We start from the raw sequence: 18,174 nt of genomic DNA, 5'->3' as shown, positions 1-18,174 counted from the left end.
ACTGATATCTACTGTAACCTCAGATTCTTCATATCTACTGTAACCTCAACTACATAGTCTCTCACATTGCTTTCCATAAGTAATGTACTCCATACTTCAGTTTTTCCATCTCTGTCATATTTGTTCTTAAGATTCCATCATCTATAACCTCAACAGAGAATCCCTTCCGTCATAGCAGGCAAGGCCCTTGAATGTGTTCATTTCCCGCACTCTCACCTCTTCCCTTTCCTCCCAAGAATCACAACAGGGTTCTCTTGTCCTTCTGCCAGGCTCCACCTTCAATGGATTATCCTGCTATTTCCAGCACCACTAACTTGTTGTCACCACAAAATACATCTTGCTCTCCCCTTTCAGCATTCTGAAGTGGCAGTACCCTCTGCAACACCCTTGTTCAATGCTCAATCACCAAAACCCTCTTCATTTCCAATTGAAAACTTCTCATGCAAGTGGAGGAGATATAGCTAGTGCCATGTTATCTTCTCTCTGTCCACTAACTGGGGCTCCAAATGATCTTTCCAGGTAAAACAGAGATCTATTTATACTTCTTTCAATTTAGTATCCTGTAATTGTACTCACAGCTCAATGCAATTTCCTCCACCCTGAGAAAACCAAACACAAGTTGAGTGACTGCGTTGCAGACAAATCTATTTGTTCCACAAATGTGATCCCAATCTACATTTCAAACATCGATTTAATTCTCTGTCCCATTCCAAAGTTCCCCTTTCCTTGGTCTCCTACACTATTCCAATGAAGTACAACATAAGCTCCAAAAACATCACTTCTTTTACAGCTTTCCAAACAACAGAGTTCAACACTTTCAAATTATCATGGTGTTCTTCCCATTTACACTTGTTCCAGACACACTTTCCTTTTCGAAATAAAAACAGAAAATGTTGGAAATACTCAGTAGGTCAGGTGCACCAGTGGTGAGAAAGTGCGAGTTAACATATCTGGTGGATGACTTTCCAATTCTTTTTGGACTAAATGGTTTGAGGAAAGAACTCAGATTATTTTTATTCTACAATGACATGATATGTTGTTTTTGATGCGGAGAAGCTAGATTTCACCCCATCTTGCTTATACTCATACTACAGAAGAAAACTTGAAGATGAACAAGTATCCTCCATGTCCTGGCCAACCCTTGCTTCAGTGATGTGTGAAAAACAATCATCTGGTTATTATCAAGGCTGTTTATGGGAGCTTGGAGTGCGGAAATTGGTTGTCCCGTTTCTATTTTCTAACAGCGACTAATTACACTTCAAAATTACACTTCGGCTGTAAAACCTTTTTGCACATCGTGAAACTGACTTGAATTAACTACACAAATGCAGCTCTTTCTTTCTGCAGTCAACGCACAGAGGTCACCAAGCCTCGGCGTTCACGAAATGTTATCGACGCGACTCAAATTCTATTAATAGCGATTTGTGAATGTCAGCCTCCGCAATCGCCCAAAACATCTTAAAGGCATAAAACTGTGACCGAAAATCTGCAAACTCTGCAAACCCGGAATTTCCAAAAGCTGCATGAAATCCACACTGATGATGTCATTGGAACCGTCTCCGCCACCAAACCTGATGGGACCCAGGCCCCGCCTCCCCTGCCATGCTCCGATGACGTCAGCATTCCGGCACGCCGAGCGCCTCTCCACCAACCGCCCCCCCCCAACCCGCCCCCTATCCCATCCCCATCGCGATTGGCCGGCGCGACTGGCAATCACAGCGCACCGGCGTCTTCTCCCCGCTTCCAAGTTAGGTTGACCACGGGTCTACCTGGCCCCCTAACCTCCCTCTTTCCCCCCCCCCCCACCCCTCCTCCACAACCACCCCATCCGCAAAGTGGGCAGCGATCCACGGCCGCTGATTAAAGCAGGTTCTCCCAGGAAACCACAACAACAAAAAAAATAAAATCTCAAATCGTCAACCAGAACTTCAACACCCCCCCCCCCCCACCGCCCCGCACACAAAATAAAACAACACAGATGGCAGTATTTTAATACTCCCGCCAGCTCCGTCCTACGAAGCGGTCCCATTAAATCGCAGGCGCTCTGTTCCCCCGCCGAGCCCGTTTAATGTCGCTGTTGTTCGCCACCTCAGCCAGCGGAGCTCTCTTACCTCTGGAAATAGTAATAAAAAAATAAAACGTTGGTGGACGGGACTGGAATCCGCTGCACTTCTTTTTCCCCCCCCGCTCCTCGCATCAAACCAAGCCGCCGGTGCTGGGTGCTTCAGTCGGCTCCAGGTCGCTCCCCCCTTTTGACTCCAGCCGCCGCTTTCACCCGTCAGAGGCGAGGGAGAAGTTGTTTGCTGGTGTTGGGGATGTATATTTTTGGGAGGCTCGCTCGTCTCTTCGCCTTGACCACCATGTTGCAGGAAATGACATGTAAAAGTTGAAGCGGAAGAAAGGAGCCGAGACCCCCAGACAACCTCTGATCGGCACCACATCCACACTAAAGTTTGGCGGCGCGCTGCTGTCAGACACAAAGGGCTACCTGCGGCAAGAAAGTACGCCGAGTGATCCCGATGAAGTAAATTACAGCGAGTTAGTTTGTTTTGCAAGTTATTTAAAATTGCAAATAATTGTTAAATTGTATGTAGTTTTCATATATAAAGAAAAGTTCGAAGGAATTTTATTTTGTTTTTGTTAGCGTGCCTTTGCAAATGACCCGGAATAGTCAGGACGGGCAGAACAGGTGCAGATTTGGTAGACAGCAGAAGCGGCTTTCCAGCAACTTCTGAAAGGGTTTCGGCGTGGCTGGTTTAAAAGCCGTTTGCACTGGCTGTGACTGCCGTGGGTGCCAGCGGTCGGGCTTTCGCTCCCCCTTCCTCTCCTGCTCCAACGGTCACGGACTGAGCGTTTCCCGCGGCCGCCCGCACCCTGTACCTCGCCCGCTGGGCGCAGCTTAACGTTCGCCCGTGCTCGGCTGCTTCCCCGCCCCCCCCCCCCCCGCCGCGATCCAACGGGCTCCCCGCGCTCCAACGGTCTCCCGGCTCCCCGCGATCCAACGGGCTCCCCGCGCTCCAACGGTCTCCCGGCTCCCCGCGATCCAACGGTCTCCCGGCTCCCCGCGCTCCAACGGGCTCCCCGCGCTCCAACGGTCTCCCGGCTCCCCGCGTTCCAACAGGCTCCCCGCGCTCCAACGGTCTCCCGGCTCCCCGCGATCCAACGGTCTCCCCCCCCCCCCCCCCCGTTCCAACGGTCTCCTGTTCCCCCTGTTTCAAGGGTCTCCCGGCTCTCCCGCCCCCCCCCCCCCCGTTCCAACGGTCTCCCGGTTCTCCCGGCTTCCCCCGTTCCAAGGGTCTCTCCCCCCCCCCCACCCCCCCCATTCCAACGGTCTCCCGGCTCCACTCCCCACTCCACCACCGCCCCCCCCCCCCGATCCAACGGTCTCCCGTCGCCCGTCTTCTAACGGTCTCACGCTCACGACTCCTCGGGTCCCAACACATTCCCGCCCTCTGCCCCTCACATTAAAACCGTTTCCCAATATCTTTCAATGGGTTTTCCATACCCTTTCCCTCGAGCTCTAACTCCCTGCCATCCTCTGTAGTTTACGTTTCATCTCCCACGTCCCGTTCATTGCCTTCAAATGGACTCCAACGCCCATCAGAACATAAGAAATAGGAGCAGGAGAAAGCCATCTGGCCCGTTGAGCCTGCTCCGCCATTTATTAAGATCATGGTTGATCTGGCCATGGACTCAGGTCCACCTACCTGCCTTTTCCCCATAATTCCCCTACGATGCAAAAATCTATCTGTGTCTTAAATATATTTAATGAGGTAGCATCTACTGCTTCCCTGGGCAGAGAATTCCACAGATTCACTATTCTCCGGGAAAAGCAGTTTGTCCTCTATCCTAAATCTATTCCCTTGAATCTTGAGGCTATGTCCCCGAGTCTAGTCTCACCTACCAGTGGAAACAACCTTCCTGCCTCTAATCTATCCCTTTAATAATTTTATATGTTTCTATAAGATCCCCCCTCATTCTTCTGAATTCCAGCGAGTATAATACCAGGTGACTCAATCTCTCCTCGTAGGCTAACCCCCTCATCTCCAGAATCAACCTGGTGAACCTCCTTCCTCAAGTAAGGAGGATTCCTCGCATCGTAACTCTTGCCTCCTCTCACATTCTAATCAGCTCCCCTACTTTGCTCCTTGCATTCGTTCCTCTCCCACGCCTTGTTTCTCATGTTTCCTTCCATGTCCATCCCACTCTTTGCCTATTACAGTCAGGTGGCCTCTCACTCTGTCAAAGCTCCAGCTGTCTCCCACACCCTTTCCTCTACATGCTTTTAATGGTTTCCCATTATATTCTTAATTCTCCAATGCTATCCTACACTCTGTCCTTTGAGTTCTAAAAGTCTCCCACTCTGTGTCCCTCACATTGTAAAAGTCCCCATGCCCTCTCCCTTAGGTTCTGTCTCTCACCATCTGTCCTTCGTCTTTTAACGGTCACACAATCTATTCCTCGTACTGTAATCCTCTCCCACACTCTGTCAGTTGCTTTACAACTGGAGGCATTGCTGGTGTGCCTCCTGTACAACATTTTAATTTAAGTTGTAATAAAGCTACTTTATAACAAAAGCAGCACAAAATGGTACTTGGAGATTAAATCCAATAATAAATAGTCACCCACACTCTGTCCTTCCCACCTCTAATGGTCTCTGCTATTCCTTCTGCTCCAATAGTCTTGCACACTTTGAACTTAACACTCGAATGGTCTCCTGCTCGCTGTTCTTAGAGAACGCACTTGTATTTCAACAATCTCTTATTCTTTGCTCCACTCCTCGTCCCCTGCATCCCAATGGTCACAAACCCCTGCACCCGTCACTGCTAACATCTGCACTCAAATGGCCTCCCAGTCTGCCCTTCATGCTCCAACGATCTCCCCAAGCTCTACTTCTTAAGTTCCTATAGCCTCCCACTCTTTGTACTGCTATTCCAAAGGTCTCCTACTCACTCTCCTTTCTAATGGTTTCCCACTCTCTGTTCCATGTGTTGTAAACGTCTCCCATGCTGCTTCCTTTGCCATCCAAGTTTATCTGTATTCATCTTTTGGGATCTGAGTATCAATTGCAAGCTCAACGTTTATTACCCATCCCTACTTGCTCCTTAGAAGGTATTGGTGAGCCACTTTCTTGAACTACTGCAGTCCTGGTGAAAGACTCCCACAATACTCTCAGGGAGGGAGTTCAAGGATTTAGACCCAATGATGTTGAAGGAACAGCAATGTATGGATCATGGAGCGGACACTGGAGATGGCAGTGTTTACAACTGTTGCCCTTGTCCTTGGTGATAGAGGTTGTATATTTGGGAGGTACAGTTGGAGTAGCCTTGACAAGTAACTGGCATTTCATAGATAGTACTATAAAATGCCAGTTACTTGTCAAGGGCACTCCGTCTGCTGACAGTCTCCTATTCTTGGGTGGCTATTATCACAGATTCCCATCCTCTCCCTCTCTGGCCTCCTACACTCCACGGTTCATGGTCTCCCACTCTCTGTGCCTCGAAATTATATCATGAACACATTCTCATTTCCCCTTGTGCTTCTGAGGATCACAATAGGCTTTGCCCCTCATGTCACAAGTTCCCACTTGCTGCCCCTTGCACTTCCCATCCTACTAGACACAGCAAAATACCCCCGCCGTGCATCCTCAAATATGTAGGGAAAGTAGTCAGTTTAATCTTGCATAATTACAGACTTCTAACTTTTTGTATGGCTTGCAGATTTGCACTGCAGTTAGAAATAATGAATTGGTTAAAGTTACTCATTGCCAGGATGCTTTAGGATTTCATCTGACGGGGTATATTTTAGCTGACTGCACTGTTTACTTTCTGCTGATATGCAGGATGTGGATTGCAGGATATATGAGTCGTGCCTTTTGACTTCCTTTTATTGCCACATTGAGAAATAAGATAGCCAATCTTGTCTTGAAATAGGAAGTGGGACAATAGGGCAGGAAGGTAAAGTTGGCATCTGGTGCTTTGTAGGATACATCTAATTTCTATAAGCCTTGTTCACAATAAACACTTTCATAATGAATCACCAAGGATGTTATGTGTGACAAGGATCTATTTGAAGATCCTGAGCATTCTTTAAAAAAAAGTGTATAGAATCAAAATAAAAAATGTTATTCAATGTCAGTCTTCACTCTTTCCTCCACCCTTGATGCCCTATTACCAATTATTCTATTGGTATTGGTTTATTATAGTCACATGTACTGAGATACAGTGTAAAGCTTTCGTTTACATGCCATCCAGTCAGATCATTCCATACATAAGTACATCAAGGTAGTAAAAAGAAAAGTAGAATGCAGAATATAATGTTGTAGCTGCAGAGTAAGCACAGTGAAGTAAAATTAAATCCATTACGTCTTCTCAGCCCATTCTTTGCTTTATATAAACTTTATTCCCACTCTCAAGTTCAAGCGCAATAGCCAGTGGTTGGAGTCAGGAGGAGAAAAATGAAGATAGCTGAGCACGATGAACGAACATAAGTCCTCTTATAACATTATTACAGTAGGAAATATGATGCAATGGGAAGGACACAGCATTTCATTGACTTCTAAACACTGTGTTTCCTACCAGTGTTAACTGAGCTGATAAATGCACAGCTTAGACCACGGGGGCAGTGGAGCATCCTCTGTGTGTCTCATTATATGCCATTGCACCAAACCCCTCTCTGAACGTCGTGGGCCAGCATACTGTGCTGCAACGTTCCATGAACTCTGAAATTTCAGAATTTGAAACTGTGCCTGTAAGTTTATTTTCTCAACTAGCTGTACAGCTATCGTTAAAAAAAACAATAGCCTGAAGCAACAAGGATAAGCAGAACACACCCAGCTCCCAGATATCGTCCTCCTTGCTTCCCTGTATGACAACATCTATTTTTATTGTTCAAACAATAGTTGCATCAGGGCCACCAATTTTTGGTTCAGTTGTATATCTGTAGAAGGCAATGAAATGCCTTGACACTGAGTAAATCAGTTTGGAACAGTTTCAGTTTGATGCCCTGACATTTATCTTGATTCACGAATCTTCAAACCGGTGTGGAACTTTATTCCCATGGGCAGCTTGTGCAGATGCCTGAAGATCCATGAGTAACACATTGAAAACTACAATCAAATGATTGGTCATCTTTGATTCTTGACCATACTTCCTTTTTACCCTGCCTCCTGTTAGGACTCCATTCCATTCTCCTCGTTCCTCTGTCTCCATCGCATTTACTCCGATGATGAGACATTTCGCACGGACGCTTCCGAAACGTCTTCTTTCCTCCTGAACTGTGGATTGCCCGCTGCCATAGTACACAGAGCTCGTGACCACATTTCCCTATTTCCTGCACCTCTGCCCTCACCCTGTCTCAATCTGGACAGCTCCAACAAGGTTCCACCACCAGACACAAATTTCCCTCCCGTCCCCTTTCAGTATTTCAAAGGGATCATTCCTTTTGCAACTTCTTGATCCACTCTTCCCACGCCACCTACCATTCCCCATCCATGGCACCTTCCCATACAACCACAGGAGATGCAACACCTGTCCTTTCACCTCTTTCCCTCCTATCATCCAGGGACCCAGTGTACAGCATTTGGTGTTCAAAATGAGGCCTCCTCTTCATTGAAGCGAATAGTTCTTCATCATTGACACAGCTCCATCAGTCATTCCAGCAACACACTAAGACCAGTTCAATCCCAATGACCCTATAGTTACCCAATGCCACAAATATGTCATCAGGAATAGTAGAATTTGGAAAATCCAGACTAAAGTACTGTTCTTGAAAACCAGGAGACAGTGCAGTTTATTACATTTGTAGATTCATCTAAACGTGAAGCAATTGTCTTCTACTGAAAGATGATCGGATTTTTGCATTTTGATGTCTTCTGAGATATTACACTTGCTTCATCATATTGTATCAGCAGAGAGTAATTATGTTTAATTTTCTTTGTTGCTGAATTTTCTAATGATTCAGTGCACATGTCAGCAGGAGAAAGTAAAATTATCTCTCCTGTCAGAAAGTGAGTATTTTTACACTTTGAGTGTCCTGTGCAGTGAGATAAGAGGCAGACAGTGCATTGCTCCTGGACAGCATCCATACACTGAAGTCATTTTTGCGACATGTCCAAATTTTTGCTTCTTTCATTAAAAATAGTCAAGAGACTAGTCTTTATATTCAGGGTGCTTTGTCTCCAAAAGCCTACATAACTTGGCTTGCTTTAGGCAATCGTTTGTCAGCAGTGCACTACAGGTAACACACTGCTCTGTATTCATCATTTCAGTCTTCAATAAATGAAAATACCATCATTAAGCCCAGAGGGACATATGCTTTTCTTGGGTTGCAATGAATTCTTAGCATCACTGGTATTTGTGGTTACAATAGAATAGTTTGGAAATGTATCCTTTCACTGATTAAAGTAAATGATTAATGTGTAGACTCTAAGATGAATGTTCCAATTACTGATATAGGAATGGGAGAAAAAGACAGAGCAGTACTAAAACATCCTGGCTAAAGATGTGGCTTGCTCTAGAGTATGTCTTAAGCCCTGCAACGGAGATATTGCCTAGCCCTACTGCCTTTGTTTTACCCAATCTTATTTTTGCTGATGTTGACCCAAAGACGGCTATAGCAGTTAATTTTGCCAAATCAATTAACTCAGACCCTGCCACTTGCAAAGGTGGATGGGGAGTTGAGGTTGTTGCGCTCATTATGAATGCCTCTCTTTCACACAACCAGGGGTTCATTTCGGTAAGCACTGTGAAATCACACTCATGTTTACCACAAATGGGAGGTATTATGTTTCCATAGAACGTGTAGGCTTCTTGACTGTTACCACCTTTTGTACTGTCAACATACATGTCCTCACTGTGAAAAGATACTAAACAGATCCCCGAGGAAACCCTTGGTTTGCAGCATCCATGAGTTCAGTTCTCTGCACAGGTGAGGGGATGATGGTTAAGACCACTCAACTATCCCTAAGATTATTCAGAAGCCGAGACTGCCATGTGCTCTCAAACTCTGCTATTCATTCCAAAAAGGACTCTTTAGGCCTTGTTACCAAACCACTACCAAGTGGTAGGTAGTACGCCAAGGCAGCTGCTGAGCGTGTCTGGATTGAGTTGAAGGCATCACTGATAGTCTTCCTTCCACTATCTGCACTGACAGAGCCAGATGTGTAGATGACAGATGTTTCAGCTTTAATAATCATCCTGACATCCAACAATCCTGGTCAGGTTTCAATAATCCATCAATGGTATCCTTCGGCCAGAAGCTGCTGGTAGACTATAGTCATTAGATTTTCATTAACTCAGACCTATTGGGGTGTTTGGCTGCTTAACGTGGCAAATCCTTTCCAAGATAGGAAAGCCTTCATTTCTCTTGGGATGTTTGCTCCTGCCATGGTACTTTGTACAATACATTTGCATGTGTCCCAAAGCCAAACAACTTCATTATTTGGTAGTCATCTGAGGAATGATTAGCCTTTCACGAGATCACATGTGGTTATGATGGTTAGCTGTGCACACCTTCTGCTGTGGAGATTGGTTGTGGCTTGGAAAAACAACCTGGGCTGAGGTCTTTTGACAAAATGTTTAGTCTGAGTGACACAATGCACTCTTGATATGGTGCCATGGCAACTAAAAATTAAAACAGGTGGTTGGTAAGAAGACCTATCATTGCCCCCATTACTATCTAATGAATGCAAGGCCACTGGAGTGGAATCTTGTCCTTCTACCAGAGCCTTTCATTGCCATATATTCCTCATCTACCACTTCTGCTCCCGATCCTCCTTCATGTTCTCCTGCTGGAGGAGTTCGGGCATGGACAGACCTTCCTGACGACAAAACGCCCTTCTCTCTTTGGGAATACTACACAGTGGTCCAGGAATGATGGCGACAATGGAATCTCACTTTGAGGAGCCTGGTGTGGATATCATTATACCAGTATTCAGCTACAGTAACTGGAACTTGGTCAAGAATCATGAGCTATAAAGAGGAAGGGATAGTCCCTATCTCCCAAGAGTCTGCCTCTCTGTCCGATAGTATGTGCCAGATTGCTAAGAATAAACATCCTCAGAGACCTCAGATCTTTGTTGCCACTACTTTAGGAAACCTTCACTTTCAGGTATATTGCTCCTTGGAGAGCTGGAGGAAAGATTGTGCCTCCCTATAATACCTTCTATGTCCACAGGCAGTCTCCAAAGTTCATTGCAGTACAATGCTGAACTGAGAGAAAAGTGGCTGAGTTTCTATTTAAATAGCACAGTTACTGTCAATAAAGTACTGTGTAAACCTGGTCCCTGTGATACCTCACTGTTCCCAAAGAAAAAAATATGACCCAATTTCAGCAGCTAACTCAAATGGATAATATCTGCCAAATGAATTCATCCTTGAGCTTCCTACATGCTATAACCCATTCAGCCCTGACCATATACTGCACACAGAAATTTCAAGTGGAACTTTGAGGGTTATGAGATTCACACAGCTCACTTGTTTCTGCAGCTGTTATTCCTGCATTTGTTTTTGTTCTAGTCAGCACTGACTGGTTGATCTTCTCTTGCCATTCAGTGATTATAAGGAGAGATTTAAATAGTCTGGGTTTAGTCTCACTAGAATGTACAGGCTAGGACTTTTTTCCTTGGAGCATAGGAGACTGAGGGGTGACCTTATAGAGGTCTAAAAATCTTTTTCCTAGGGCAATGGGGTCTAGAACTAGTGGGCATAGATTTAAGATGAGGGGGGAGAAATTTAAAGGAGATCTGAGGGGTATGGTTTTCACACAGAGGGTGACGAATATTAAACAATCTGCCAGAGGTGGAGGCAGATACTTTTTGCAATGTTTAAAAATCATCTGGACAGGTACTCAGAGAGGAAAGGCATGGAGGGGTTCAGGCCCAATGCAGGCAAATGGGATTAGCACAGTAAGGCATCCTGGTCAGAATAAATGAGATGGGCCAAGAGGGCCTGTTTCTGTGCTGTACATTTCTATGCTTCTATGAATTATGTAGGTTCATACTTCTTCAAAGGTCACGTGCTTTAATTACATATATTTTATTTCTTCATTCCAAATTATCTTTGTTAGTAATTAAAACTAACATTGAGATTACCAAATTTTTTATTGTAGCAAATAGAGATATTAAAGTCTGTGACCTAAAAATTCAGTGGGCCTGAAAAATGTGCACTGGAATATTAATGCCTGAGAAACCCACACTACTCAGCACGGTGTTTGAAATTTTTGTGTAAACCTTATTATTGCAATACTTTCTTCATTGGTGGTCCTTGAAGTTAAGGATGACTTGCTTCCACCCCAGTTTTGTTGGTTCTGAGACAACTGATGAGGCACATGTGGGATCTGCAGACTCTACCACAGGTGGAGCTGGTGGGTGCGTTGTTTGGGATGTTACGCACGCCTTCTAGTGTTCATGTTTGGTTTCCAGGTGCCCCCAGCATTGAAATTTGTGGTGTTTAATGCCTTCCCAGACGCTCCTTCTCCACTTTAAAGTGGTGGCAAGTCCGGAATATCCACAAGGAGGTGTTATGTTTTTCAAGGAGTCTTTGAGAACATCCTTGAAGTGCTTTCTCCTGGAAATTTCTTGCCGCGACAGAATTTGGAGAAGAGAGCTGGATTCCGGTGTTAGAGGTGCAGATGATGTTGAACCACCCATCAGAGCAGATTTGAGGATCAAAGCCTTGATGCCAGGAATGGATCTGGGAGAGGAAACTAATATTGATTTGTCTCTCCTGCCAATGGACTTGGAGGATTTTGTGGTGTAAGCATTAGTGGTACTGCTCCAGTGCTTTGTGGTGCCTGCTGTTGATCTCTGAACCAAGAGTTTGGTGCTGAGTTTGAGGTCTTGGCCTTCAAACACTTTTCCTCAGTGAACTGAGGGCCGTGCAGATGCACTGCAGGAGCTGCTGAGTTTCAGCATCTCTGCATCCGCAAAGAAGTAGCTCCAGAGACATGGAAAGTGATCGATGTTTCCCAGGATCCTGTACCACTGCAATCACACATGGTCACATGCAACACATTCCGTCACTCATCTAACAACATTCTCTGTTAGTCACTGCTCTTGGTTTGCATTCATGTGCTCTACAACAGGCTCACACACACACACACACACACACACACACACACACACACACACACACACACACACACACACACACACACACACACACCTCAGAGCATGCACGTTGTCACCTCTATAATCTACACATCGTACAGATATGTTATAAGACACTCACTTAGACTTTTCACTCACTCATGAAAGAGAAATGCCAGCAGCACAGCTGTCTCCTCACTGACATGTCTCCTCATGGCCTGTTTTTGTACATTTACATCAAAATAATTTACATATATTACTAAAAGCATGGACCAAATATTGATCTGCATGGAACTCCACCAGTAACAGCCTTTGAGTTACAAAAGCACTCGTCAACCATTAACCTTTGCTTCCTGCCACTGGGCCAATTTTGGATCTAATTTGCACTCTCCCTGAGATCGCATTGACCATTAGGATCTCGTCAAAAGCCTTGTTAAAATCCAATAGAATACATCAAAAGTTGGGTGGCACATTGATGCGACTCATAGAGCTGCTGACCCAGCTTCAATTCTGACTTCCTGTGCTCCTGGGGGGAATGCTCTCCCTGTAACCCCATGGGGGTTTCTCCTAGATGCTGCGGTTTCCTCCCACATCTCAAAGACATTCAGATTGGTAGGTTAATTGGCCACTAAGTTGTTCTTGGTGTGTAGGCGAGTGTTATAATCTGGAAGGAGTTCAGTCATAGACTCATAAAGCACAGAAACAGGCACTTCTGCCCACCATGTCCATGCTGACCACCAAGTCCTATCTCTACTATTCCCATTTATCAGCAGTTGGTCCTTAGCCTTCTGTGCCTTTGCAATTCAAGTGCTTGTCTGGATGCTTCTTAAATTTGAGAGTACCTGTCCCCACCACCTTCTCAAGCAGTGCATTCCAGATCGAAATCACCCTCTGGGTGAAAAAATTCTTCCTCAAATCCTCTCTAAACCTTACTCCTTACTGTAAACCTATGCCCTCTGGTGTTGGACACCTCTGCCACGGGGACAAGTTTCTTATTATCTACCCTGTCTATGCCTCTCATAATTGCGTCCTCCCTCAGCCTCCTCTGCTCCAAGGTAAGCAAACCCAGCTTATCCAGTCTCTCCTCGTTCTATCCCAGGCAACATGCTGGTGAACCTTTGATGCACCCTCTCCAGTACACTCATGTCCTTCCTATTGATGTTAGTGAGAATGTGGGGAGGATAGATTACAGAGGAAAATTATTGCAGTATGGGATTACTCCGAGCTGGCATAAACTTGATGGGCCGAAATGGCCTCCTTCTATGTTGTAAGGAAATATGGTAATGCACTGACCTCATCAACCCTCCTTGTTGCCTCCTTAAAGAATTCAATCAATCAAATTAGTCATATACAATCCTTAACAAATCCATGCTGACTGTTCCCGATTAAACTGTGCCTTTCTAAATGAATTTTAATATTGTTCCTTAGAATAAACTGACTGGCTTGCAATTACTTGGTTTATGCCTTCCTTCCCTTTATAAACAATGGTGCAACATTGGCAGTCCTCTGATACCCTGGCACCACCGGTACTAGAGAGGATTGTAGTCAGAGCCTCCACACTTTCCTCCCTCATATCTTCTGATAGCCTCGGATATATTTTATTCAGACTTGATGACCTATTCACTTTTAAAGAGGATAAACCCCTTAACACTTTGCTATGTTTCTGCATCCAATATTTCACACTCATTCACCTTTACATTACCATCATTCTTCTCTTTTGTGAAGACAATTGCAAAATATTCATTATAAACCTCACCCACACACTCTACACTTTTTTGGTCCCTAATAGGTTCTACTCTTTCATATGTTATCCTCTTGTTCGTTACATACAGTAAAACACCAATAACCAGCTATCCGGCTATTCAGTATCTGGCTCACCAATTAATGTTTCTTGCACTCCTTTGAAACTCACCAGGGCCCCAGTTCCCTTGAAACTCTCCAGGTTGCCACATTCACTTTAAGCTTGCTTCCTTTTAACTCACCAATGCCCCAGATCCCATGCTTCCTTTAAACTTACTGGGTTCACTGGTAAATTTAAAATAATACTGTCGAACATCTAAAAAAAGGTGTATTAAAAGTGTGTTGGGTATTGTTAGAAATAACCTCCAATAGTCCAGAAAATCTGTTGGATTATCAGTGTTTTACTATACTTACTCTGGATTTACTATACATCTCTGGATTTTCTTTGACTTTGTATTTCACAGGTTACCACACCTGAGAGTCGGCATGAGGTAGGGGTACTAAAGGAACGGGCTATGAAGATACGGTTAAGGTATTAGTGTGATTGGTTCTGGTGTGAAGGTTAGCACACCAAAGAATTGGGCTGCAGTGGGAGGTTTAGGTTATTAAAAGGAAGGCTTATGATAACTGATGCTGGCAAACCACAGTAGGCAGAAGGTAATTTGGATGTTGGACCTGCTCATGGTGAGGCATCAGGTCAAAGTGGCCTGCAGCCAGATCAGAAGTAAAGGATGATTCATATGTCAGCTCCCTGAAGACTGCATACAAGTTCTTTGGAACAATCAGATAAGGAATACAATGGGGCAGCCTATAGACAAAGGCTGGAGGACATGCACATTCATGTGCTTGTAACATTGTCAGGCATGGCCGAAAGTCTGCTTGAGAAGTTTAGGAGCATGAGGGAGTCTTGCTCCTATTATACACAAAGGTTTGTTAAGATTAAGATTAAGATTTTTTTATTAGTCATGTGTACATCGAAACACACAGTGAAATGCACCTTTTTGTGTAGAGTGTTCTGGGGGGCAGCCTGCAAGTGTCACCACGCTTCCGGCACCAACATAGCATGCCCACAACTTCCTAACCCGTATGTCTTTGGAATGTGGGAGGAAACTGGAGCACCCGGAGGAAACCCACGCAGACACACGGGGAGAACGTACAAACTCCTTACAGACAGCGGCGGAAATTGAACCCAGGTCGCTGGCACTGTAAAGCGTTACGCTAACCGCTATATCTTAAGCCTGAAGCCCATTCTGGAAGTGGAAGCCAATTAATCACTACTTATCACTGTGACAGTGGCATCACTGACAGATCAGCATTCATGATCATTCCATTGATGGAGATGAGAAGTTGCCATCTTGACCTGCTTCATTTTAGATGGTGAAATTCCTTCAGTTCAATATGGTGTGAAGCTGTAGAAGTGCTACCAAATGACTACGTGAGATTGGGAATATATATTTCCGCGTCAGAACAGTGTGTGGCATGGAGGTCACCTTGCAGGTGATCTTGAAGTGATCGTATCCCCTTCTCATTCTCAATAATAGAGTTCATTTATTTTTTGGGATGCGGCTGGCATTTAGAGTCGGAGGGTAACACAGGACAGAAACAGGTCCTTCAGCCCACTTTGTCCATGCCAACCATCAAGTACCCATCTACACCAATCCCATTCATTCTATGCCATGGCAATTCAAGTGCTTGTCCAGTTATGTCTTAAATGCTGTGAGAGTAATGGTCTCCACCACCCTCTCAGGCAATGCATTTCAGATTGCAAACCATTTCTGGGTAAAAGAAAAATTCTCCATTCCCCTTTAACTTTCTTACTCCATACCTTATACCCTCTGGTTTCATATGTTTCTGTTATAGGGTAAAGTTTCTCACTGTCTGCCCAATCTATGCCACTCTACTTATTGCCTATCTCTAACTGCCATTGAGAAGAGGGTGGTGAGCCACTTTTTTGAACGACTGCAGTCCTTCTGGTAAAGGCACTCCCGTGGTAATGTCGAGTAGTTCTGGTTTAAGACCCAGTGAGGATGAAGGAATGGCAATGTATTTGAAAGCCAGCACAGACTTCCAGCATCTGTAGTTTTTATTACAACAATTCAGCAGTTTTATGATTGTCATTACAGATACAAGCAATTTTTATTCCAAATTTATGTAATTGCTCCTTATATTTCGTTGGTTATACTTCCTTGGTTACTCCTTTGAGTGATTTTCCTTTGAATCTCTCTTCCACCTCCTGTCTTTCTTTAAGGTTCAACAAGACCTTCAGTAAAGCTCTCTTATTTCACGTAGGAGAACGCTACCCTCCTTCTAGCCTTCAGCAGAAGTCACTTCCTTAATTCTAACTGCAGTCTTAAATTTTCTTTGCCACAATGAATGTCAGCAAGTATTTAAGGGTTGCGTTTAAAAAGCACAGGTGGGGATGATCTTCCTGCTGCTTAGATCTATTTTTTTATGCCAATTTCACACTGTTTGTTGGGTGCTAACACGGTCCAGTCTGCCAGGCCAGGTGTCAAAACCACATTGCACTAAGATTGACACCACTTCTTTGCAGTTTGCACATTTCCACCAGATGTACTCAGCACGTGGGGAACCACGTCATTTAGTTTATTGAACGGAACCAGGTGTACTAGTGCATTGCACTTATGATTCAAAACTAAAATTGCACACATAAAGATTTGTACAGCCAAGAAATGGTATTATACCTTTAAATTTCTTGGCCAAAGTATTTATTGAGCACAACAAAATTAAGAGAGAAGTTGAAAACTGTGCAGAATAAAAGCTGATGTTGCAAAATATGTACTGGATAATGTGTCACGCAGTTTGCTATTAGTGAAATCAACATGGTTGTTATGGACAAAGGAGTAACAGAATCTGGGGAGGGGGGAGAGCTGTGGACTGGGGATGGGATGGGTGAGGGGGTAGGGAAAGGGGAAGTGGGAAAATTATTCCCAGAACGATATCCGTCGAAGGATTCTTCATTGAGAAAATACCATATTATACAGACATTAAAAATCCGACTAAACAGAAATGTTTGTGCTATTTATTTCAACAAGTTTACATACATAACTTATTGTAAGCTATAAAAGCTTTCTATTCACAGGGGGCACTATTTACACCTGTATATTTGGCAAGTTCAGCACTTACTTCATGTCAGTTTAGCATTTTCTGCCTGTTCCTATGTCATCATTAACTTGTTAAAACACAGTCCTTGTATATAAAACAACAGACTCAAGGTCTTAAATGTAAAGGAAAAGAACATTTTAGAAAAACATATGAGAAACAATTACAAAATAAAGGAGCAATAGTTTAAAATTTAGGTGTGTCTGAATTTCATCTTGCAAAAGGTGTTGAATTTCTGGAATTCTCTACCCTGAAGGATTGTGGTGGCTAGATCAATGGAGGTATTTAAAGAGGAGGTAGATAAATTTTTGAAAGATCTGGAAAAGGAGGGCTATGTGTAACTGGCACAGAAGAGGAGATGAGGTCTGGGGCAGATCATTCATGATCATATTGAATCGTGGGCAGGTTTGAGGAGCCAGGTGACCTACTCCTGCTCCTATCGTCTTGTGAAACAGGGTGAAAATTTCATGTCAATAACCTTTCATCAGAATTGAAACCTAACTCAATCTGTGTTTAGTTCCAAGCATTTACTCCAAATGGATAGTTTTGTCACAGGAGATTTTCAAATTAAAACTAAATAGACATTTACTGGAAGAAAATTTTAAAAAGCATGCAAAGGCAGGGAAACTTGTTAAGTAACTGGATGAACAGCCTGATTTCTGGAGCATCAATCCAGAGACATGAATTTGATTACCATCATGGCAGTTGGAAAGTACTAGATTTTTATTTTAAAAATGGTTGATTTGTTGATGTTCTTAAGAGAAGGAAATTTGCCAGTCTTACTCAGGCTGGTTAGCATGTGACCCCAGACCCACCTGTGTGGTTGACTCTTAACTGCCTCATCAATTTGGGATCAGACTGGATAATAAATGCTAACACTGCCATTGATGGCCATATCCCATGAATGAATAGGCAAAGTAAAAGTCCTAGACAGGTTGCAATAACTTGTTTAGAGTAGTTCCATGAATGAGACGTTTCAGCAAAATTAAGACTGGAGGTGCTGGAGTTATTCTCCAAAAGAGATTGAGAAGCGATTTGTACAAGATGATAATTGGTTTAGATGCAGGAATTTGACCATATCAGTGGATGATTCAAGGCTCAGATGACACCTTTGGTAAAAAATTACAGGGGACAGTAGGTGAGGAAAATCTTTTTTGATGCAGGAAGTAATTATGATCTGGAACACACTGCCTGTTGGAATTGTGGAAACAGAATCAATCAGGGTT

At 44.0% G+C, this 18,174-nt stretch overlaps 1 protein-coding gene across 1 annotated transcript in view; it reads right to left on the bottom strand.

Annotated features, from left to right (window-relative positions):
* Positions 1-2,362, bottom strand: part of LOC127577722 (uncharacterized) — a 76,854-nt gene extending 74,492 nt beyond the window's left edge. Inside the window, exon 1 of the mRNA XM_052029217.1 lies at positions 2,112-2,362. The gene's annotated coding sequence lies outside the window, so the exon portion shown is untranslated. The remainder of the gene's footprint in view (positions 1-2,111) is intronic.
* Between the last annotated feature and the right edge of the window lie 15,812 nt (positions 2,363-18,174).

This window comes from Pristis pectinata, chromosome 14, assembly GCF_009764475.1.
Source record: "Pristis pectinata isolate sPriPec2 chromosome 14, sPriPec2.1.pri, whole genome shotgun sequence".
Taxonomy (NCBI): domain Eukaryota; kingdom Metazoa; phylum Chordata; class Chondrichthyes; order Rhinopristiformes; family Pristidae; genus Pristis; species Pristis pectinata.
The sequence above is the reverse complement of the archived record's forward strand: the minus strand, read 5'-3'. Positions and strand labels throughout refer to the sequence as shown.